The 26635-nt window shown below is 33.9% G+C and overlaps 1 protein-coding gene across 1 annotated transcript in view; it reads right to left on the reverse strand.

The window, feature by feature from the left end:
- Window positions 1-26635, reverse strand: part of FOXP2 (forkhead box P2) — a 561440-nt gene that overhangs the window by 375986 nt on the left and 158819 nt on the right. Inside the window, exons 3-4 of the mRNA XM_081286102.1 lie at window positions 22329-22405; window positions 2509-2599 (exon numbers count right to left, since the gene is read on the reverse strand). The gene's annotated coding sequence lies outside the window, so the exon portion shown is untranslated. The remainder of the gene's footprint in view (window positions 1-2508; window positions 2600-22328; window positions 22406-26635) is intronic.

Genomic DNA, 26635 nt, shown 5'->3' on the forward strand with positions numbered 1-26635 from the left:
CTATAAATACATGAAAAAATTGTTATGTATTGAAATAACCAAAACTGATATTTTGTCTAGATTTTACACTCTTGAATTGGACACTCTGAAAATAACTAAATATCTTTAAGCAAACATGCACACACACACACACACACACAAATACTCATTTACCCACATACATAAATATTCACTTTAGAAATATAAACCAGGAAAGATTATTTAAACTACTTAAGAAATAAAATCAGGATCAAATTAAACAATTTGTTTGAGAATTCAATAGGAAGATGCAAACAAAGATTCATTTCAACGTTTTAAAACTTTTTGTTTTTGTTTTTCTAAAGAGAAGGTAATATAGGTGGACAGGGAAGAAGCTACGTATCAACTGCTAAATTTTTACAATAATCCAATAAATGGGCATATCTTTCCCTTTTGCTGTATGAAGACTGAGATGCACAGACTTAAGAAAATTAACCAAAGTCAATAGAAAGCTAGCAAATGATTGTAATAATGCAAACTCACATCACTCTGAACTCAAAATCTACCTCTCCATCACTCTATTCTTACCATAATACATCCAGTTCAAAGGTTTATAATCCTATAAGCTTCCAAGAATAAATGCTTTTACAGAATGCACTTTGCCATTTCAATAAAACTTAGGCATTATGCATATGCATTATTTACACCAATTTGGGGTTAGCACTCATTTAAAAATGTAAAAAAAAAAACCTGCCACTATAAGCACATAACTAGCATAACTCTCTAATTAGCAAGTTCCAGAAGCAGTTTTGAACTACCTTCAAATGCAATTAAGTTCCATTCTGGGAAGAAGATTTTCTTTAAAAATAGTATTTTTCATGGCTCCATGATGTTCATTGTCAGGTAATTCCTACCTATATCCCTCTACTTTCAGACAAATAAATATTCCTTCCCTCATAAAATAACAACCTAAATGTCAAATGGTCTTACAAATATGGAGGACATCATTATTATAATCATTATCTATAGTAACAATAATAATATCTCCCTCCTTAAAAAAAAAGAAAAAAGAAAGATTGGGTTTTAGAAAATGTGTTTTAATAATATCTCATTGTTTACTATTGACCATAAAATTATGACAAGTTATAATATTTTTCTAAATCACTGTAATTCTTTGTCTTTTAATTTTCTCCACATAACCAAACAAAGAATAGCAACGTCAACCTTACTCATACCATAAGGTTAACTAGAGAGATAAACGAAGTCAGAAGTTGCCAAAATGCTTTGAAAATTTTCAATGATAGATCAATATGAAGTAATTTTATTTTTGTACCTCGAAAATTATAAAGTTGGTAGAATAATGAAAAGAACTATAAAATTCATAGGTAAAATACCTGGTAAGTATTTGATTATAACTAAAGCAATTGACGAAATCACTTCAGGAAGTTATAGAGACTCTTGAGAAAAACTCTAAAAATTCATAAAGCCATTTAGGCAGAAAATTAGGATACCAAGGCCTGTCTTAATATCATGGTGACCCTTGATAAAAAAAAATTCTGAAAATGTCAGGGCACTGCCAGGGCATCTGCACTTTCTGGTTAAAGCTTCAAAAGAAACAATGAAATTATTGGAAATTTTGAAATGTAACATTACTACATAAAATTTATTTTAGGTCTCTTTCTTACTTATAATTCTTTTAATATATATTTGGCAAGCTGTGATGTACTGCTTGAATAATATCATTGGAGTGAAATAATATCATTATAGTGAAACTGAGAAAACAATTTTCATTAAGAATCTTTCGAATGTTGACATAGTAAGTATCAAGGAAACCTACCACAAGACGTAAAGATGTGCAATATTAAAAAATAAATAAAGATGTATTGCTTGAATAATATCATTAGAGTTAAATAATATCACTATAGTGAAACTGAGAAAACAATTCTCATTGAGAATCTTTTGAATTTTGACATAGTAAGTATCAAGGAAAACTACCACAAGACGTAAAGATATGCAATATTAAAAAATAAATAAATACATTCTAAACAAATGACTTCTTGAGTTGCAAAAAGTTTAAAAGGAAAATCAAGCCTTGAAGAAAAATAAATGGTAACTATTAAATGTTTCCTCCTTTTTTTCTCAATACCTCTAAATCTTGAAACCCTCAATATCAATTAATTTAGAAACAATATTATTGAAGAACAGCACAACAAAATTCCAGCACAATGTTTACAAAATACTCCAACAGTCTTTCTTGCCTCATTTTCTTCATATATTTCAGAATTTCATATCTCACATAAATTTATGCTAAACTGTAAAAAGTGAAGCCAAATTTAATACGCAAAGAGAGAAGCACCGACTGGAATGGGAAGTCCAATAACAGTGATAAATATACTTCTATTGCCATACTTGACATGTCTCTGCAGTCTACAGAAACATTTTTAACATTTGGGCAAAAGTAGTTAACCAAAATATTAAAGAACATAATAAACTCTAGAAAAATAAAAATAAGCACAATCAGCAGAACATTATTACCAAAAGAACACTTACGTATTTCTTCCAGAACTTCCACAAGACTTTCAAGTCAACCTTGAAATGGAGTCCTAGGTAAATTCAGCCCCAGCATCACATTAGAATAGCCCTGTTAACAGAGACAAATAATTGTGTTTCCTTTGAAAATTAACTCTGAATTTGTTACAATTGTGAAATGACTCTGCAGTATAGAAATCATATCCATCCTAAATAAGAACTATTAATGCATTTATTACTTTGCAAATCTTAAAATATGTTTATGAATATACTTTTGAGGCATTTTAATTTAAACAAATGCAATTCCATTCTTTGGTAAAAACCAAGGAACATGAAGACAGGATAAGATGTATTTCAAAGAGATGAAGGCTTCATTGTCTACTCTTACATGAATTGACAGGTTTAAACTTTTTGATGGTTTAATTTTATGATTTATAGAATAAAGTTATTTATGTCTCAAATCCCTAACAGAAAAAAATGACTGATTTCAACTGCCTCTACTTCATGAGGTCTACAATTAACAAATCAGTAGGAATCATTTTCAATGATCTGAATTTGTATTTCCAAGACCAATTTCCTGAATAAGTGCTGACTTTTTCTTTTTTTTTTTTTTAAAGAGAGAGTGAGAGAGGGGAGAGAGAGAGTGAGAGAGGGGGGAGAGAGAGAGAGAGAGAGAATTTTTTTTAATATTTATTTTTTAGTTCTCGGCGGACACAACATCTTTGTTGGTATGTGGTGCTGAGGATCGAACCCGGGCCGCACGCATGCCAGGCGAGCGCGCTACTGCTTGAGCCACATCCCCAGCCCATGCTGACTTTTTCTAATCTTTTCCTTTTTTAGACTGAAATATTCATCTTATGCCTTTCTTAGACTAAAATGTGTTATGTGTTCTGAAGGTCCAATAAAATTTTAGAATATAGTAATGCAAAGCTAGTAAATGGATTTAACTAACCACCAAGTCTGATTGATTGAAAGCTGTATGGAGCCTAAGTCTGAGTCCACATAAGGAAAAAATCCTGTGTTCAGTTAGCCAAGCCTGACTTAGGCACTGAAAGAGATGAATGATATTACGTGTCATACATTTTGATCACTTAGACATTTTACTCATTTAAAAAATATTTTCAAATGCTTTTAAACTAAAGATGTCTGTCTTTCAATGAAACCTTAGTAAGGAGCCAATTAAACATGAAGTATCTGGATGAATCAGAACCCTGAACACTCAATGCCACCATTACTCACTCCCCCAGGTACCTTTAGTATTCCTAAAAGCCTTGGGTATTCTGTACAGCATCATTTGAAACCATTATTTCAGTTAAGCATCACTATAAAGGTAACTTGAACATCATTATTCAGGTAACTTAGAAACACTAAGGTAATTCAAATTCCTGTACTTCATATACTTCAGCATTCTTTATCATGTCCACATTGCTCTTAATGATAAAATTTTTTGCAAATAAACAGGACCTATTCTTCAATTTACCTATGATAATAGTTCTTCCAAAATTATTTTCTGCCTTTTCTATGCTTCCAGAAGAAACAGACTTCTAATTTCTTCTAAACTTTTAAATTGGATAAAAAAAAATATTTACAATTTGCTATGGTAGGGAGCAGGGCAATGTTACTCAGATATTCCCTGGAGCTCTAACCAGTATCCTTTAAAAAACTGTATTAGATAAAATGCAGTTACTAGGGAATTTAGTTTTCATTCCCCGCCTCCTCAGGAACTCACGGATAGGAGGAAACAGCTTTAGTTTTCTAAAGTGTTACTTGGAACTCTTTGTTAATATTTTTTTATCCTCTTGTCTTCTAATTAACAAAATGAAGACACATTCTAAATGAAATATTATCATTTAATTGTTTTCTAAGCAAAATAAAAAATTACATCCCATAAAGCTCAAAGATAAAACAAATATCTTTTTAATTCTATTGCAAAATAGCATGATAAGTATCAAGTAAAGTGCATGATTTTGAAGAATACTAAAAATTTGGAGTACAAAAAAGTAAAGTACATGGTTACATAAACCAATAACTGATGGTCAAAATAAAAATTACAGTAACATTTTAAATATGATTTTCATATTGAACTGCAAACGTCTTTTGAGGTAATGGTGAGAACTAAGAATCATTTATTATCTCAAAACTAGCGAGTTAACAACAGCCAAATTAAAGAAAGTTAGATAATTGCTGTTGCACATGAAGGTTGTTACTATAAATAACATTTCAAAGAACAGAAAAGAAACAACTGAGCCCTAGGAAGTCAACAAACACACAAGTCTGGTTCTGGTTGCTGTCAATGGTGATGTACAGTATTGGAATCAACAAAATATTCCTAGGTTTCTGAGCCTGTAGAATGTTTTCTAAGAAGAGAGATGGTCCATAAACTACTCCATTCCTACCAAAATCCATTAAGGGCTCAGAGGCATTCTGTAGTCCATACATTTGTATGAGAGGAACATTATTTCATTACCATTTATATAGATGTTGCAAACATCAGGAGAGGAAATAGCTAAAATTTTAAAGCCTAAATGCTGTGGAAGTTCCAACAGAGACCCAGAGTGCTGACTGGGTAATCTCAGCTCTGATTACAGCAATGTCAACTTGGCAACAGCAAGGATGCTTGTCTGTTTAATATACTTCTGAGACCTCCAAACACAGACTTTTGCATGGCACACAGTAGGCACTCATATAATGAATTAATGTTTTAAGCTGTTGTCTAGTAAACATAAAACTGAACAGGCACAGGAATTTAAGAATAAAATTTTAGGTAGAGAAGACAGTAGATATGAATCACTACAGTGATATTACTCATAGGCAATCCAAGTTCAAAATTAAATTTAGTAATTTTTCAAAGGAGTTAAGGTATAGAAAGAAATGCTGCTGCACTCCCTTAAATCAATCTGGCATAATATTAATTTATTTTGAATTTTCAAATAACACTACTTGAGTTTATACATTTTGGAATTTATTCAAATATAGAATATTGTTTTGAAATCTTGAAAAACTCCATGTAAACTATCCTAAAAAAAACGCAGAGTTGATAGTTAACACTAGATCCATATTGTAGTGGTAACTGCAGGTAGTACAAAGCTATGAAGTATATATAAACACAGCCAGCCATGGTGGCACACACCTGTAATCCTAGTGGCTCAGGAGGCTGAGACAGGAGGATCATAAGTTTAAAGCCAGCCTCAGCAATGGTGAGGCACTAAGCAACTTAATGAGACCCTATCTCTAAATAAAATACAAAATAGGACTGAGGATGTGGCTCAGTGGTTGAGTGCCCCTGAGTCCAATTCCTGGTACCAAAAAAGGAAAAAGTATATATAAAGATGTAAACATACACAGGAATTGTAGCTAATACATAATGAGATTTATTCTTTGAGTCTGACTCCAAAATTATTATTCTGTCATCTTTGTGGAGTCCTGAGGTAAAAGGAGATAGTTGCTAAGTAGAGGTACTTAATTTACAAATTTACTTAAATTCACTATCTTTTAGCCACACTAGGTAAATCATGTAAGTATTTTATCTATATAATAGCACCTAGGTAAGCTTTATTCTTGTTTGGTTGAGCAATCCCCTGGTGAGTGGCACCTGTTCTAAGAAAATGATGTTTTCAGGCACCACTACATCCCCATCAAACCACTGAGAAGATACATTCATACAAATGAGCTGAAATAGAAGTACACCTCAAAAAAAAAAAATGAAGCTGCAATAAATGTTAAGTTTGCTGGCATTGTGGATGCAGTTCAAAACATGCTTATTCAAAAATAGGAACATTTTTGTTTTAGTCATTTTTTACACTTATTGAATTGTTTTATTTTAATTCTGAAATATTTAAATATCTATGTTTCACTGACAGATAATATTCTGTCCAAGAGTATAAAAATAAAAATAAAATCAATCCACAGGCTAAAAGATATTGGTTAGATAGAAATGAACAGTCAGTGATTAGAGAAAGGAACGGTGTGAGGACAGTTCTTTGTAGAACTCTGCCTTCTTGGACTTAACTCAAAGCAAAAATAACAGCTGCCTGGTGAAGTTGTGTAAAAATGCATTATTGTATTTACACAAAATAGCTAAAAATACTTTAAAATCTAATTTCAAATGGCATAAAAGGCCCTTTTCCCTTCAATCATTGCAGTTACTGAACACCTGCTATGTGTAAAGTTTTCTATCTGCTGGAAATACAGAGATAAAAGACACCCTCCCTGTTGACTACGCTTAAGGACAGAGTAAGCATGTAGTAAATAGGTTTCTGAGTGAATCATGTTCCCCAAGGAAAAGGACAGATTATAAGTTAGAATGTGATACTATGAAAGCAAAAGTAAACACACATAGTGATACCAACTATAAAAGCAATTTGCTATGTGAAAATGATAATTATTTATGAAGTAGGTAGAGAAAGTGACACACCTGTCTGAATCACAACTAAATCCCTTTCAGAATTTCTCTTGAAGCAACAAAAAGAATGATTCTAATATCCTGGTAGCTGAAGACTTGAGTATATTTAAATTTTTCTCTGATTTTTATAAAACATCCCTTGAAATAAACCATTGTGATGAAATTAAAAATTAAAAAATAACTCATCAAATACATGCATCTCACTTTTCACAGAGCAAAATATAAGTGTAATAAAAGTTTTCATGTTAATTAGAACTGTTTTATTAAAATGATTATGCCACTTATTCAAATTGAAACTATTAAAGTCACATAACCCATAACCATGTAAATGTAAACTGCCATAAGCAAATCAAACGAATGTCTATGAGGACACATATATGTAGTTTAATATTTTCAATAGGATGTGCTGAAGAGAAAAATAAATAAATAAAACAGTACTCTTGACATCATTACAAATACAGCAAAATATTTAAAACTGGAAGGAAAAACATTTTCAACAAAATAAAATATAGTAAGAATTTTAGTACAAGGTAAAAACCTCTATAACCATAATAGGTTGAAAACAAGCCCCTGGGTTGAAGCCCAGGCTGGAGTTGATTCTAATTCATCCTACAGAGGTGTGTGTGCTCAGTGGGTGCTCAAGGACTACACCAGTGAGCCAATAAAAGGGAATTCCTCCCCAGACTGCCTAGGTTATTCCTTTTTTTTTTTTTTTAACTTAGAGTATGAGACTGAATTAGAGGAAAAAATATTAAGAAAAAATTCAAAAAGGCTACTATTAGTGTAAGTAAAGCAGGTTTAAATAGACTCAGATTATACAGAATGACACATAGGTCTGACTCTCATTCAAATTCTTCATCGAAGTAAGATAATTAAATCTTTAAAAATAAAGTTACAGATTTTAAAATGCTTCAAATATTTCTTTTTTTTCTGATTCCTTTCTGTATCTGTAAATCCCTTTTCTTCTTCCTTGAATAAGAAAGAAGGTAAATTCATCTTCCTTTCAATATTGACAGTTATTTTTTCTAATATACCAACTTTCACATATTAGCAGTTTTAATCCTCAAAACATGTCTAGAACTATATTTTCTCATTTTTCTCTGTCATTGTCATTGGCAAGAAGGTCTCATGTTCAGCAAAACAGCAGTGTGCTCAAATCTGTAAACCTGGCTTAGAGAAGCAAGGGTCCAATGTTAACATGTAGGAAAACAACCACACAGACACTTTCTTCATGCTTTGTCACCTCTTTTCAAACCAGAAGAAACCTGAAACAGACTCCAACCTTACAAAAAGTCTTTTTAACATGTAAGAAAAATTTAGGATCTTGGGAGGTGCATGACTTCCTAACCAATTGAGAGATACATATCCGCAAATATGTCAATGGTGTAAAAACCCTGTGCCAAAAATCCTGATACCTAAGAGGTAATGAACCAAAGCTTAAAGACAAGCTGCTAAAACTCACAGAAAAGGTAGACTATATGAATAGACCTATGTATATTATAGAAATTGGATTAATAATTAATAACATCCAGAACAGAAAGCACCAGGCCCCATGTTGGCTTGCTGGTGAATTCTACCAAATATTTAAGGAATAGATTATACCAATTCTGTACAATCTCTGTTATGGATATAAGCAGAGAAAATACTTCTTAAATCATTCTATGAGGCCAACACTACCCTAATAACAAAACCAAAGATGTCACACAAAAGTTTATAGACCAATATCTCTCATGAAATGAACGTAAAAATTCTCAACATAATCCAGCAATGTATTTGTACAAAGTACATGCCCACCCACATATGTAGGGAAATTATATAACAAGATGGGATTTATCCCAGGTTTTTAAGACTGGTTAAACATTCAAGAAGTAGTTAGTATAATCCGACATATCCACAGATTAAAGAAGAAAAATTCCATGTCCAAATAGACAGATGAATAAAAAGCAAGCATATGACAAAACAAACATCCATTCATTATAAAACCTCTCAGTGAACCAAAGGATAAAATCTTTCTTAACTTGAGGGACATAGTTCTAAAATACATGTCCTACTGGTAAAGATTAACAGAAGAAAGACTAATGGGATTTTTAAAACACATTAAAATGAATTATATTAACTTGTTTAAGAATAAACATGAGTAGAAAATAATTTAATAATATTAAATTTTAAAACAAGCACAGCAGGATCATGTTTTCTATTCATCAAATATAAGCTATTCACTTCAAGCATAATGTGTACTAATAAGGAAAAAGATTTCAACTATCCCTTTCATGGATTCATTCACCATTTTAATTAAAAATGCAAACTACTTTCCTTCTTACAGAAAGTTTCATGATAAACTTTTTTGTTTATACTCCAATTCAAATTGTCAACAACATGACTGACTTGTAAATAATTTACATGTATTTACAACTATCTATTGGCCTCCTACTACACTACACGTGCACCCTAAGCTCAAAGTCATGCCAAGTTCTGCATTAGTCCCTTCTCAGCAACTCGTGAATAAAGTCTATTCCTATTGTTTCCTTACCTAGAATATCCAGTTATACACGACATGACTTCTTGAACTGAAAAAACAACAACAATAAAATGTATTTGTGGAATAATACCTGGTCCCCCAAAATAAAACTTTATGACTGTTGTTTATGGTATGATGAACATACTAATAATTTGTATGATGTTTAATTGGTCAGATATCTCCAAAAAGCAAACTTTGACTTCAACTTTTTCATGTCTCCTATAATTTAGTGTTACTAATCTACACCTGCAGAAATCCAGAAACAAAGACTAGAAAGTAGAAACACATACACACACATGCACACAGACACATATAGATGCTGGGCAATCCTATGTATGTTTCTGCTTCTTTTTTTTTTTAAGGCAATAATGTCACAGTAGTAAGAACAAGTAACCTACTGACATAAAGATAATGTCTTCTATAGGTGCTCTGAGAGTTTGTCATTTATTTTCATTTTATACTGTGAGGAGTATAGACTTTTGCAATCATCAGAGTGAGCAGGAACACTAATAGAACATACTAAATAAACTACAGGTTTAAAATATCAGAAACAACAGCTCTAGATTATAGCCCAGTATAAAGGATCTGCCTGTTTGGACCCACCATGCTTTTCCTTAAGACAGTATGTTCTCACAGATATTTTATCTCTGTTGAAGAGAAAGTATAACAAAGAATTTGCATAGATACTTGAGTAGTAGTGCGCAAAATATAAACATTTGTGTACTCAAACTAAATTTTGAATCTTAATTTTTATTTGCCTAGATTCCGGTCAAATAAATGTGTTTTACTATTACCCTACATAAGAGAGGCATCACTCTTACTCAAATACCCTTAATGGCTTTAATACCATGTCATTTGAATAAACTAAATGTACAATATTTTGTTTATTATTATAGATGGTATTAAATTCCATCTACAGAAAATGCAATTCAGATCTACATGTTCATTTATAAAGATAACTATATACATAAAATGTGGTATATCAATGCAATGCAGTAATAGTCAGCCTTACAAAGAAAAAAGATTCTGATACATGCTACAACATAGATGAACCTTAAACACAATAAGCTAAGTAGTAAAGTAAACCAGTAACAAAAGGAGAGATATTATATCATTCCACTTGTATGAAATATATATAGAATAGCCAAATTCAGACACAATACAGATTAGTAGTTGTGGGGGCTGGGCTTGCTAGAGGAGGAAATTGGAAGCTATTGATTCTAAGTACAGTTTCAACTTTCAAGATGAAAAGATTTCTGGAGATGGATGGTGGCAACTGCACATCAATGTCAATGTACTCAATGACACAGAATGACACACCTGAACATGGCTAAGATGGTATATTGTGTGTTGTGTATATTTTGGAACAATTAAAACAAATAATTTCCATGTACATACAGGAGTAAATCTCCAAATTTAAGACATTTTAATATTCACAATTTAATGAAGAACAGTAACTGAAAGCAATGGAAAATGTTCTTTGAGTTTGGCAAGAATTTTAAAAAGTTGTTCATAAGCTTTATGTGAGAAATATAGTGAAAAAGAGAGTTAGTAATGACTGTTTTTCTCTGGATCTAGAAAGCCAATGTCTCTACAGGTTGAGAGGGTAAGTCTTTCAGTCTTAGTAAGTGTATGAGGTACACAATCCAGGTAGCTCCTAGTTGGGTGGAAAAATGGGGCATGCAAAATTTTTCTTTTAAATATAATTTTCTCTCTGCAGTATTTTCTGATAATACCATTTCCTTATAAAGATTTGCTCATTTTTTTTCTTCCAATGAACCCTACTTCAGTTTACTGCATGTTAAAAGATTATTATGACACTTATTTGTTTACATTTTCATCCCCTACATTTAGCTTCTTGAGAGTCTTTAAAACATCCAGTCTTAATTAAATAAATGTTTGTTGAATTAACTAGTAGCTGAACAACCAAATACATTTATCTATTAACTACATAATTGGTGCCTAAAACGTGTGAGGCTCAGTGGAAAAACAAAGATTAAAAATCACATGGCCCTCAAAAGATTATGTGGGCTCTGATGCAAGGAATGGAGCAAATCTAAAAATCCCCCAAACAAGTTAATACTGCAAACATCATTTTTTAAAAAATACAGTGATAAAGTGTTTAAGGTAGTGATAAATAAGAATGGTTACACACTGTTTCGGGTGAAGAGAAAGATCAGGAAAGGCTAAATGAAGGAGTTAGCCTCTGACCTAAACATAAAAGTGTTATGTCTACATAGATGAAAACCAGGAAAACAGAGCATTTTGATGTCAAAATAACAATGAGACAGCCACATTTGATTACAACAGAAGTTCTCGAGCTCTTTACTTTTAAAAATTATTAAGAACCTCCCACCCAAAAAGCCTCTGTTTCTGTGGATGATCTATATCTCTACTTGAACTGAGAAATTTTCAGATCATAAGAATAGACAAGTACACCTGCCATCAGAACAATGACATCATGAAACATCATGTAGCCTTTGGATGACTCCATTGTATATTCATGAGAGAAAAAGAGTGAAAAAAAAGTGAGAATGGCAAATAGGATGTAAATATAAGTATGAAAATAGTTTTAACCTTGCAACTACCTTGAAGGGCCCCAAGGACTTCCTGAAATGCCCTAGACTCATTCTAAGAACTTCTGGGTTACTCTGAATAAAGAGGCTAAATAGAGCTACAATACATCCAGCGTTGCTTAAGGCCATGCCATACATTTTAAAACAGATGAATATTAAAGATTTTTGTACAAACAGTCATATATGATTATGAGTTGACTATACAAGGATTCATTCAGAAGGGCACAAATGGGTAGGGAGGTGTGTAAAGACACACTAGAGACCAATTAGAAGTCTACAGAAGAGTTTCTCAGGAGCAAGAATTAATTACATGTGAATGGTACTTCAAGAAGAAAGAAATGGAGGCACCCTAAAAGAGTCAACAAAGCTACAGAGAATCAAGATGCAATGCAGGATGGTACATTAAGAATGATAATGAAGAAAGCCAAGGAAAACTAATTTCAAGATGGGACTGAGGAATTATGCAAGTCATTATAAAGATAAGAAAATGATCATTAAGGAAAGGAAGACATGAAATAACTGGTGACCTATAATAAAGGCGTATATATGATTGACTAGACTACAAGGTATTAAGGGGAATATGAACGGTGAGGTCAGTCCTAACGTAAACAGTTCATCTGAGACTCTGATAATTAAAGAAAGAAGTGAGAAATAGCTTAGAATTGAAATTGAATGAAAGAAATTGTTGATGAAAAGAGTAAAGAAAGAAGGGAATGACAACAGAGAAAAGTTTCAGAGAGGCTAGGGAGAAATTAGGTCAAAAGGATACTCAGAGGCTCCACTCCACCTCACCCCACCCCCATGACCCACCTTATTCAACAGACTGCTGATGCAGTGCCAGCCGTGTCCTGAGACACAACGTGAAGGATGGAGTAAATGGATTTGATGAGCAAAGGGTTATTTTCAATATCAATGACCACTTCATTGAACTCAACTGCATGGTCTACATGTTCCAGTATGAGTTTATTATCCATGGCAAGTGCAATGGCACAAAGCTGAGAACAGGAAACTTGTCATTAATGAAAAGAAAGCCTATCTCCATCTTCCAGGCATGAGATCCCACAAACATCAAATGGCATGGTGCTGGTTCCTGAAAATGTTATAGAATCCACCGGTGTGTTCATGACCATAGAGTTCCAGGACTTACTCAAAGGGTGGAGGCAAAAGGGTCATTGTCTCTGCCCTTTCTGCTGAGGCTATGATGTTTGTGATAGGCATAAACCATTAGAAATACAATTCCTTCAAGATCATGATTAATGCCTCCTGTACCACCAAATCTTGCCTGCTAGCCCACCCTGCCCAAGGTCATGGATTACATCTTTGGCATCATGGAAGAATTCATGACCACAGTCCACAATCTTAGTACTTCCTACAAGATCTTGGGCCGGACCCTCTTGGAAACTGTGATGTGACAGTTCCACCTTCAATGATGGGAGTTGACAATGCCCTCAATGACCACTTTGTCAAACTCATTCACTGGTATGACAGTGACCTTGTTTAAAGGGATAGGGTGGTAGACTTTATAGTCCACAGGGTCTTCAAGGAGTTAGAGTCCCTGAACCAACAGCCAGTCGCAGAAAGAGCAGCAGAGGAAGAAGAGTCCCTCGGTTGCTGAGGAGTCCCTGCCCCAACTGAGTCCCCCAATACTGAGAATGTTCCTTCACAGCTTCTACCCTAGGTCTCCTCAAAAAAGGGAAGGGCTTAGGGAGCCCAGCATTGTCGCATACCATCAATACAGTCCACTGCACCCAGTAAAAGAGACAGAGGCTAGAGAGAAATGCTTGTTTGTCTAAGGGGTGGGGGGGAGTCTCTCCCTGAGAGAGTTAAAAAGAGAAAATTTAACTGAGAATTCAGGAAATTAGTTGAAAAGTGAAAAATGAGCAGAGTAGTAAACTGAATGAAAGTATTATGGAAACTGGCAGAGTGGAGATATTGTGTAGAAATAGAAACGAAGTTGAAAAAAAATAAGGCAGGAAAAAAAAAGAAGCAAGACTTCAGTTACGATTAGCGATTAGTGTGCTTGATCAACAGATGAACATCAGAGATTAGAACTTCAATACTTGAGCTGAAATGCTAACTAAACAGTTTCTCAGAACAAAAAATAATAAGGATTTGTGCTAGATCTGCACTGTTCAATAATAGCAGTCTCTAGTCTCAGGGGACTCTTCATAAAGTTATTAAAATTAAATAAAATTTAAAATTCAGTTATTGAATCACATTAGCCAGATTTCTAGTACTCAGTAACCATATATTATCTGATGGCTACCACAATGGATGATGTAGGTGCTGAACCTTTCTTTCACAATGAAAGTTCTATCAGATATAGAGATACAGAGGACTGGATACACTTATGAGGGGAGAATTAATGTATTATATAATAGCTAGTATTTCTTGAGTACACACTGAACCACTCACTTCACATATACGATCACATGCAGTCCTCACAATGATCTTTTGGGGTAGATTCTAATATATTTCTGTTTTGCAGATGAAAAAGCAAATCACGAGACAAATAACTTGCTTTGTATCATGTTTTAGGAGAGCAAGATTTAGGCCCAGGACTTTTTGACTCCAAGAACAGAGAAAGGATGAAGGAGAATAATCATTTGAAAGTGACAATAGCCTCGTAGTTTAGAGATTAATGTGTTTTTTCTTACATAATGAGAATACTATGAAATATACCAGCAAGAATTAACAAGGCTACATGAACAAATTAGTGGATAAAAATAAAATATATGCCATTTTTTTTCTGATACTAGGGATTGAAACTAGGGGTGCTTTACCACTGAGTTACATGCCCAGTCCTTTTAAAATTTTGAGACAAGGTCTTGATAAATTGCTCAAGGGTTCACTAAAATGCTGAGGCTGGTCTCACACTTGCAATCCTTCTGCCTCAGCCTCCTAAATCCCTGGGATTGCAGGCTCATACCACCATGCCATACAATATTAAAGTACTAAATTGGAATGCTTTAAACTAGAAAGTGCAAAAAGCAGAGTTATAATAGAAACTTTAAGTCAGACAACTTATTTTATTAGTGGGTTCCTGCCAGGTGAGAAAGTTACTGTTGTCATGGAAACCACCACAATACTACTATTTTGCACTTATATAACACCTTTCATCTGATGAGCTCAAAGAGACTTACAAACATTAATTCATTAATAGTCCTTTTTATTGAAAGTGCATCAAAATTTACCTAATAGCATACAACAACAATTGCAGATCAAACAAAGGGAAATTTCATTGCTCTCTAACAGATTCACATAGATTATACACCATCTCCTGTAACTTAAGATGAAAGAAAGACAATAATCTTATACAGTATTCACCTTCTTGTTTCTTTAACCAAATTGAAAACCATCTTCTATTGTTTTATTGTCAAAAATATGCAGCTCTTCTTCCACCCACTCTTTAATTTCTTTCTTCATGTGCTCAGCTAATTGCCTGGGAATATCTTTTAAAACACCATTACACACACTTACCTGTGAGGCTGTAACCACCAAGACAGTCATGGGTATCTTTAAAGGATGCATGACCTCATTTTAAATGAGAAGAACACCACTAAAATATGAAAGGTTTTTGTGTTTTGTATGTTAATTAACAGTTGGAACACTGGAAAGGATAAGATCTTTAGTTTTTCAAAATTATTTTTAAGTTATTAAAAGTGAAGCAAGTTGGGGCTGGGGATGTGGCTCAAGCGGTAGCGCGCTGGCCTGGCATGCGTGCGGCCCGGGTTCGATCCCCAGCACCACATACAAAACAGAGATGTTGTGTCCGCTGATAACTAAAAAATAAATATTAAAATACAAAAAAAGTGAAGCAAGTACTTGTTTCAATATTTTTAAAACACACACACACACACACACAAAAAAAAAAGCCTAGAAAAATTAGGTCACTGCAATGTCCCATAAAGCATATTACCTTGTTTTTAACAGAATCATCCAAGGATAACTTATGAGATTACAACTTCTTAGATAATTTTATGAAGTTGACTTCTCCAAGATAACTTTCCTTCAATAACTTACTAGGTTCTATCATTTGAGAATGAAAGCAAACCCTTTAGAAACGTGATTATATTTTTCAGTTGATGCACTTTACTACGTTCTCACCTAGGGTCACTTTTGCCACATTCTATTGGCAAAACTAATTCTCAAGGCCATCCATCCTGATTCAAGGGAATGGAGAAACAGACTGTTGGCAGGAGAAGATGTAGAGTCACATTGTAAAAGACACGCATTCAAGGATGGAAATCTTTCTTAAATGTCTTAAGCTCAAACTTAATGTAAAGGGTAACATCGAATTTGTGGACTCAAGAATGCTGTTAAGAAAAACCATCAGTAAGAAGCTCCTCATTTTAAAATTTTGTATCATAAGCTTTGTCCTTTTCCTCAAATGCCAGGTTTCCAACTATTGTCACGACTCCTGCCCCAATGATCCTATCCAACTCCTCTCCATTAAACCTCTTCTCCCAACACATGCAATATTTAATATTTAACTTGATTCTCCTATTAAAAGTTTGTTTTATGATTGAGAAGCCTTAGAACACAAAAGCTGTTTGTCTTATACTTTAAACATGAACAAACACAAGAAGCTAATAGATACCTCTGAGACTTGGCTAGCCTTCTTGGTCACTCGTTATGTTCTGGCTGTTTCTGTCACTATGTTCAAAGAAATACCTTAGAGAGAAAATGATATTAAGAGTAATCCTATTAGAAAAAAATTTTACCTCAGTAACCAATCTATTTTATGTTAGGAAACTGAATATAATTGGCCTAAATAAGAAGTTTGGGAGGGTTCCAAATAAGAATTTTTATTCTTATTTTGTTTATTATAAAATAATTATTCTTTTATAATTATTGTTAAGAATCTTTGAGTTCTGAATTATTTTGCTGTTCATCAATAACTTTTGTATCTCATTTGTATTCCTCCAGTTATTCTACTACTGTTCAACTGTTGAAATGGTCATCAAAATGTAATAAGTTGATCGAAGAGTCTCAGATATTACTTTAGAATAAGCTTCTTCCTTTTATGAAAGATGCATCTGTATTTGACTTTGTAAGATAATAAATTCAGAGAAAACCCAACTGGGACTTCTAACATACTCTTCTACAATATATGAATTTTATACTAAATAAGACTATAATATTCTCCTATACAACTGGAAGCCACATCCCCACAGGAAATGGAGATGCTAAAATATTAATAGCTTACCCACGTTTTCTAAGCCTACTATGGAACTTTAAACTTCACCAGGGTCTAAGCACTGTAAATCACCATGTTCATATTAATGAAACTCTCTAGATGTTCTTCAGCTAGTCTACTACTTAATGTTTCTGATGTTTTTAAAACAGAAAAACTCTTCACATTTAACCTGAAAAGGCAATGTCAAAATCAATTTGTAAGTCAAATAAATATTGTCACAAGTACTATTGTAAGGTTAGTAATGTTTTAAAATGTTATGACTGTAAAAGGATCAATTATGATAAGAGGTATTACTAATAGTGCTTTTTTGGTTTGTTTATCAAAAGTTTCAGGAATATGCATATTGATAATAAACTCATTTCTTCTTTTGAGATTATCTGTTTCCCCCTCATAAAATTCTGACACTTATGGTCCATTCTAGGACTCCAATAACAGCTGTACAACTTCTGTCTCCCCATGCTTACTCTTCAAGAGAAATGGATTCTATCATACTGTTTTTGACATTGGATAATTCATGTAATTGGTCAAACACAGCTCCTGCTTTACACAGAGATATTAAAACAATCACAAAATATTCACCAAATACAATACAATGTAATGATTAAGACATAAAATCCTGTAGCCAATACTATTTTTTTCTACATTAAAAATACATCCATGGGCTGGGGATGTGGCTCAAGCGGTAGCGCGTTCGCCTGGCATGCGTGCAGCCCGGGTTCGATCCTCAGCACCACATACCAACAAAGATGTTGTGTCCGCCGAGAACTAAAAAATAAATATTAAAAATTCTCTCTCTCTCTCTCTCTCTCTCTCTCTCTCTCTCTCTCTCTCTCTCTCTCTCCTCTCTCACTCTCTCTTTAAAAAAAAAAATACATCCAGAATTCACCTTCTTGAATTACCAACCACACCACTTGCACCACTGTCATTTAGATCCAAGCCACCATCATCTCCAACCAATATTACTGCAGTGCCTTTCTAAATAATCTTTTTAGTTTTGCCCTTGCCCCAACTGTCTATTCTCAAGATAAATAAATAAATAAAGTGCTCAGCCAACTTGATTTTGTTAAAAGAGAAGCAAAGATCATATTTGAAACCCACCTGTCAGATTCCTAAAATAGCCTTGATTTTATTAGAGCTAAAAACTAAAGTGCTTACTAGTGTGTCTAGAAATTCTTTTTAGGGTTTAATTCTTCTCTGCCTCTCTGGCTGCATTTTCTACCACTTCTTTTTCGCTTACTCACTAGCTTCCTTCTTGTTCCTAAAGCGTATAAATCATGTTCTACGCTAAGGGAATATGTACTTGCTACTTTACTTCCATGAAATATTCTTTTCCCAAGGTATCAGAGTATCTGGGTTACTCACTTCTTTCATTCATGTCTCTGCTCCAAATATGATTTTATTAAAGAGCCCTTCTTTGGTTATTCTATATTGAATGGTAAGTACCACTCTTCCCCAAACCAGGTCCTCTTTCCCCATTACTATTCCTTACAGTACATTACTGAACATAAGATATCAGATACTCTTTACATACAGTGTAACACAAGTTCCACAGAGCAGGGATGCTCTCCTAAACACGGCTACACCCTCCAAACCACGAACCTGTAACACAGGGTAAAATTAATAAACAGTTTTGAATGATGAATCAACTGGAATTCTGGTTCCATCACATCAGCTGCTTGGCTTTGGAAAAAAAAAAATTAGCCCCTCTGGAGTTCAGTTGACTCATTGTATGTTGGAAAAAAATAATGATCAATAATAACATTGACCTCATTTAACTGTTGTGAGAAAAAGAACATTTAATGCATGTACATAAAACAGTGTCTGTAGAAGATAAGTTTTACATTAAGCTTTTATATGTTACTAATCGTAACAAGTCTATTAACTACTCAACCCACAGAGCTGCAAACTTTTCTGGAATAAGAATAGAACAGAAAAATAAGCTTATCAATAAATGTTTCTGGGGACAGGAACAGAACAGAAAAGTAAACTTACCGATATTTTTATTTTCCTTCTCTTCAGCCTAATATCTTATGGATATTTATTTTTAAAACTTGGTTGCATAACCCACAGTACACAAAAACGCACATATTCTGAATTAAATGACAAAACCAAATGTTCCAGGCACAAGGAGTTCTGAATTAGTATGCATTGACTTGCACTCGATTTTAATTTACTTTCATCTCTGTGATGGTTACTTTTATGTGTAAATATGGCTGTGCCATGAAGTACCCAGATATTGGTTTAAACATTATTTATATTTCTGGATGTATCTATGAGGCTGTTTATGGGTGCGATCAATATTAATATCTAAATTGGCAGACTGAGCAAAGCAGAGTAGTCTCCACAATGTGGAGGTGCCTCATCTAATCCAAATCCTTTCTTACTCAGCCTTTTATTCTATTCAGGCCCTCAGAACTTTCTCCCCACTTTCCTTCTCCCCCTGTACTTGAGCTGGGAAATCAGTCTTCGGCCTTGGGATTGAGATTTGAATTTATTGCACTGGTTTACTGTGTTGGAACTAAAAATCAGTTCCCCTTGATCTCATCCTCCATGACCATTGTTTTAGTCAACTTTTTTAATGCCGAAACTAAACGACCCAACTAGAACAACTGTAGAGGAGGAAAAGTTTATTTTGTGGCTCAGAGTTTCACAGCTCTCAGTACAAGACATCCAGCCCCATTCCTTGGGGCTGAGGGTGAGAATGAACATCATGGCAGAAGAGTTTGGCAGAGGGAAGCAGCTCACATATGATGATGGGGCAGCTAAGAGAGACTCCACTCTCCAGATACAAAATACATACCCCAAAGTCATGTCCCCCAGGGACCCACCTCCTCCACCCACACCCTACCCACCTTCAATTACCACTCAGTTAATCCCATTAGGAGATCAATTCATTGATTTGGTCATGCCTTAATCCAAGCATTTTTCCTCTAAACCTTCTTGCACTGTCTCACACATGAACTTTTGGGGGACACCTCACATCCAAACCATAACAACTGTGTAAGGCAATGTGTTTTTAATTTTTCTTTTTAGTTGATATACAATCATAATATTTCCATGCACGGTGTGACATGTATGTAATGCATAATGATCTAATACAGTAACTAGCATTTCCATCACCACAAACATTTAACTTTGTGCTAGGAACATTCAAAATCCTCTATTTATTTTGAAATATATAATAAATTGTCTTAAGCAGTAATCACCCTGCTGTGCTAAAGAATACTAAAATTTATTCTTCCTTTCTAAGATATCTTGGGATCTACTATACAACCTCTGTCTTCCTCATACCTTTTCTAGCCTCTAGTGACTGTTCCTTCTATTCTACTTATGTGGGATCAACCATTTTAATTTCTACATAAGAATGAGAATATGCATTATTTGTCTTTCTGTTCCTGGTTTGTTTCACTGAACACATCATGCTCCAGGTTCATACATATTGTCAAAAATGATAAGATTATATTCTTTTTATTTTATAAACCAATCTCTCTCTTCACTGTCCATAAATATAAATGTATATTTTCTCTTTCTCTGGAGAACCTAGGTACTTATTGAAAATATTTTAAGACAAGGCTGGGGTTGTGGCTCAGTGGTAGAGTGCTTGCTTCATATGTGTGAGGCACTGGGTTCAATTTTCAGCACCTCATAAAAAAATGAATAAAATAAAGGTTCATCAACACTAAAAAATATTTTAAGATAAAATTTTCACTCCTACTTTTCAGTCCTTGGTTATATTTCTTGGTTGCCAGGCACTATGCAATGATTGCAATATAATATATCCTCCTATCCTTATTAAAAAAAAACAAACAAACCCAGCCTCTATGTGGACTGTAACCATGCAAAACAAGTAAAACCCACTAATTATGAAGAGATTACAACCTCCTGTCCTCAAAGAATTTCCAACACAGGACTGGAACACAAATATACACAAGTAAAACTCAATGATTTTATGAGGATTATGTTAGAACCATGCTTGGGGAAAGCAAGATCAAGGCTCCTTATAGGACTTTGCAAGGACTCACCAAGGAGTGGCAGGGTACCAGTGAGAAGAGGACTACTAAACAGAAATGTTGATTAACTAACATAATAGTAAAGGGATTGAGAAGAAAGGGGGATGAATAGGCCTTCGTCACTAATTGCGTGTGTGAAAATAAAAAAGTAGGTCAGCACTCATACCTCTGAGTTGGCATAAAAGACAATCACTACCACTTTTCTTTGTTGAATTTTTATGGGTCTGTAAAATAACAAGGGATGTGACACGCATATGTAAATGATGAGATACACAGGTTAGAGCTTTAAAAAAGTTCTGGGTGACAGATTTTCAGTTACAGATTTTTATATGTTCATAAATATAAGCTGTATAATGAAAACAAAATCCACATTACATAATATAAAGAGAAGGAAGAGAAGAAAACTATGTCTAAAATCTTGTTTGAGCAAAGCTATTAACTATATAATTCTAAGAATTTATTATGAAGTTATTAAGACACAAGATTAAGGAAAAGTGATACCTAGAAAACAACTTTACAAAAATTCAAAGATTCCAAAATTGTCTTTCAATATAAAGGCATTTGGAGAAAGTCACATGTGAAATATTAAAAGAGAATGAAAAAAACAGTTCTGTGTGATATGATGTGGTCCCTGTAATTAGAAGGCTTGGACAATACTTATCTAAGTGCAGTTGATAATCAATCCACTGTCCCTTTTTTCTCACATAGCTGGTAACCCTGATGACCTTTACAAAATGAGCCAATTATAAGGTCAGTTCACTCAGCAAAGGTTCTATTAGGTTCTATAAGGGTTCTTATAATCTGAAGAAAATTTTAACAATTTTTTAAGAACTAAACTATATTATATATGTATATAGACATGTATGTATACATTCCCCCACACACACATGCACACATACCCCATATGAAGATTAAATATCAAAATGCTCCAATCAGTTGAAACTTATAGATACACTCCTTAACAATGTGGGCGTTAAAAAGGGAATTAGAGCTTATATTTAGTAGTACTGGGGATTGATCCCAGGGTGCTCTACCACTAAGCTACATCCCAGGCCCTTTTTCTTTCTTTTTTTTTATTTCAAGACAAGGTCTCACTAAGTTGCTGATGATGATTTCAAACCTGTCATCATCTTACTTCAGTCTCCCAGGAAGCTGGGATTACAGGTGTGAGCCACCAGGTCTGGCTGATAGTTAAATTGAATGTGGTATCCTCTATGTGATACAAAAAAAAGAGTATTAGGCAAAAGCTAAGGAAATATAAATGAAAGTATGGGTTTCACATTTAGCAGTGTATCAATATTAGTCCATTAGCTGTGATAAATATGCATTACTAATGTCATGTTAATAGTAATTATATAATTTACTAATGTCATGTGTTAATAACAGGGTGGATGGGTATACAGAAACTCTTTGTACTCTATTCCCAATTTCTCTGTAAACCTGAAACAAAAGAGTTTGTTTAATAATGGAAATCTGAGGAGTTAAAACATAAAGAAAACAAAATATCATGTATAAAACTTTTGGAGACTGAAAACATCATTGCATATATAAAATGCTGCAGAGACAAACAAAATATGAAATATCACCTGATCCATTATGTCGAAAAGAATAAACCAAGAACTAAAACTGGTCAATTATCCTATTCTCACCATCTGCCAAACAAATACAACATGCTCCTCACATTGGCCTGGAATGTCATACTTCATCTGGCTTTGACTCCCTTTGGCTCACTCCAGCTACCCTGGCCTTCTTAAAATTGCTGAAATTCCCAAAGAGCTTACTCTTTCCTCAGAATCTCTCCTTCTCTTCCCCTCTCCCCATACACCCACATGGAAATTTCACAGAAAATTAGAAAAATAATGCAACACAGCATTATTTTCTCGAGGTCCTTAGCAACACAACCTATAAAGAGAATAGAAATATTATTTTACACAATGAAATTAAAAATTATAAATCTCAAGGGAACATAAGGAAAAATTCATAGACTAAAAAAAGATCAGTACATAAGTAGTAAAATACAAATATAAAGTCCTATAGCTTTCCAGAAAGCTAAGAAAAAAATGGTTCAAAAACTGCAATGCAAAAAATGATCCCATTCTTAATAGCAACCTCCTCCTCCTCCAACTAAAAATACCACTCACACTCCATGTACTAGCCAGAGCATAAAAGTAAACCGTAGACATGCAAAAGTGTTCAGGATAATCTTCTGGGGTTCTTGTTTCAAACTACACCTTCTTTGATCTGTTCCAGTTATTGATTTGGAGCTCTAGTTTTCCTTGTTTTTCCTTTCCATTCCCTCAACTATCATCTTTGTTATTTTTGTTGTTGTTGTTGTTGTTTCGTTTTCTGGTTCATAGCTCAACTTCATTAATCTGCAGTATGATTTGCTGTCTCCCTCTAATTTTGATTGCTTCAGAGAGTCATGATCAAATCAATACCAGGACCTAAGCTTTAACTCCAGCCCTAGTTCCAATCCTAGTCCCAGCCAGCATATATCTGACCCATATATTTACCCAAATAACACAAAATCACTATCATGTGGTGTGGATAAATATAAAACTGACTGGCATGACATGTAGCCAATACAAATTGCTTGATAAAAGCAAATGGAATACAAATTAAAATAACCCAAGACAGGATTCTCCTTGAGTCCAAAGCCTACAATCCTATTTAGGTGCTAGATATTCTCATCTAAGAATCCTATCAAAACCTCATATTTAAGAAGTTCAAACTCAACTGCATTAGGCAGGACTTTTCTACTTAGAAGACACCAGCTTGACATCTTAAGCACAACAGGACTGATTATTAAGAATTTGAAAGGTAGGAATGGAGACACACCTTGAGCAGTATGAAATGAGAGTTTGGCTTCTCTCTCTCTCTCTCTCTCTCTCTGTCTCTCTCTCTCTCTCTCCTGTGTCTAGTCAATTTCCTTTTATTTATTTATTTTTATTTTTTATAAACTTCTTTCTATAAAACGAATTTCTAATAACTATCCATAGGCAAGTAGACAAGTAGACTAAGGGAGCCCATGGATCCCAAGTTTACATGCTAAGGGTGCTAGCAACAAAATACTGAAAATTTGTGCTCCAGTCATAATTCCTGAATGCTAACCCATTCAAAAATGGCCATGGGAATGCAAATTGTAAATTTGACTCAAAATTAATCTCTGTAAATTTTTATGATATAGGGATGGGGTGACAGGGAAACCACAGAAGAAACTGTAAGCTACTCAACTGATTATTATTTACCGGACCAAACTGAATGTTTATAAGCCATTTCACTAATGTAATTAATTAATCACTTTTTCTAGTATTTTAAACTTCTTTCATACCATAAAAGTCGTCTTTCATACATTTCTCTTTATGTTAGTCAGCCTTGGGTCACTGTGACCAAAATACCTAACAAGAAAAACATAAAGGAGGAAATGTGTATATTGGCTCATGGTTTTAGAAGCCCAGTATGTGCTGAGTTGATTCCACTGCTCTGGGCCCAAGTGAGGTAGAACATCATCGTGGAAGGGTGTGGCAGAGGAAAGTTAGTCACTGCAAGGCAGCCAGAGCAGCAAAGAAGAGCCAGAGGGACAAGATATATTCCCTAAAGATACCCCCCACACACAGTGACCCACCTCTTTCACCATACCCCACCTTGCCACCTGCCTGTGGGCACCACCCAGTGCAATAATCCTTTCAAGTAATTAATCCATCAAATGGATTAGGTTACAGGTCTCACAATCTAATCATTTTACCTCTGAACATTTCTGCATTAACACAAGTGCATTTGGGGAACACATATACCCAAAATAATAATAGTCTTTTTCCTTCAATGATTTATAAGCTATAATTTTCAAATGATAAAGGCCCTTCATACGACCCCTACCACCATTATGTTTATTTACCCCACATGTCCATCTAAATTACTGTAAAAAAAAAAACTATCTATAGATCTTTCTTTCTTCAAATTATCTCTACTCCATGGCTAGAACTAAGTGAGTCACAATAAAGCTAACAGCTTAACCCACTAGGGGCAAACAGAAGTTAAAATATCCAGGACTCTTTGTCAAATGGAATAAGGAATTCTATGTTGTGTTAAACTCAATGGGAGTTCAGTAGAAAATTTCAGGCAGAGGAGTGATTGTAGTTTGGAGAAGAATAGAAGAGGGAGAAACAAGAACAGTGACTTGTCAATAATTTGTTAAAGAGTAAATCATAAGGAACTTGAATATTAGGTACAGAAAAAAAAAACTTATATTGAAGTGGTGTTAACTGAGATGCAAATATTCAAGTAACGGATTTAGCTAGAGTCCTGAGTCATCATCAGCTATCCATACAAAATTTAAAGCAAAAATCTACGTTGTAGGAAGTGCAAAGTCTTTATGTCATGACTACCAAGAGAAGCAATTTAAACTTTGAAAGAAGGCTATATTTTTGAGAATTTTTTAAAGGAATCTTTGTAGTAAAATTAGATACAGATGTTAGAACTATCATTTAAGCAATTTTCTTCTCTAATTAGAATAATAAATGATTAAAACTAGCCCCATAGAAACCCCTCACATCATGATACACACAATGCCCATGAAATAAGAATATCCTATTTTGGAAACAAACAGAAAATATAACGAAATATAATGAATACAACCAGTTTTTTCTACAGATGCTTTTTCCTAAAACAGTGGGATTCAAAACCAAATAACATCACCCTCTATATACAAACACTTGCTAACAAAACAAATAAAAAACCTATATGTGAATATAACATAAATAAGAAAAAGAATTTCACAAACATATCTTAAATTAAGCAAGGGATGTAAAAAAACTAATGCTCCGTCAAATCTTTTTTTTTTTTTTAGATTTTTTTTTAAAGAGAGAGTGAGAGAGGAGAGAGAGAGAGAGAGAAAGAGAGAATTTTTAATATTTATTTTTTAGTTCTCGGCGGACACAACATCTTTGTTGGTATGTGGTGCTGAGGATCGAACCCGGGCCGCACGCATGCCAGGCGAGCGCGCTACCACTTGAGCCACATCCCCAACCCCAACTCCATCAAATCTTACAAGTCTTCATCTTCACATTTACTACCTGAACTACTACATTCACTATGGCATTTACTATATGAAGTTATTGTTACAGAGGTTACTGAAAGGAATGCAAACTTTTAATAAAGGTGTTTTTACCAAATCTTCTATTTCCAGTTTCATAAATCAAGCAGTTCTATATACATTTCAATTTTGTGTAACACTACATAGAACATATTGCATTTACTTTTGAACAACAAAAAAAGAAGAAATTTCAAATTTAGTACTAGATTCTCCCTCAATTTTCAACAAAATAACCAAAGAAAAAACAGCTACAATAACTTTTGTCTCATTCATGATTGTTGATTTATAAATCTGTTTACTGTTAGGAAATAATTTATCCTGAATTTTTAAAAGGTATAAAAATTTGAAAA

Source organism: Spermophilus citellus (assembly GCF_964194105.1).
Source record: "Spermophilus citellus genome assembly, chromosome: 3".
Lineage (NCBI taxonomy): Eukaryota > Metazoa > Chordata > Mammalia > Rodentia > Sciuridae > Spermophilus > Spermophilus citellus.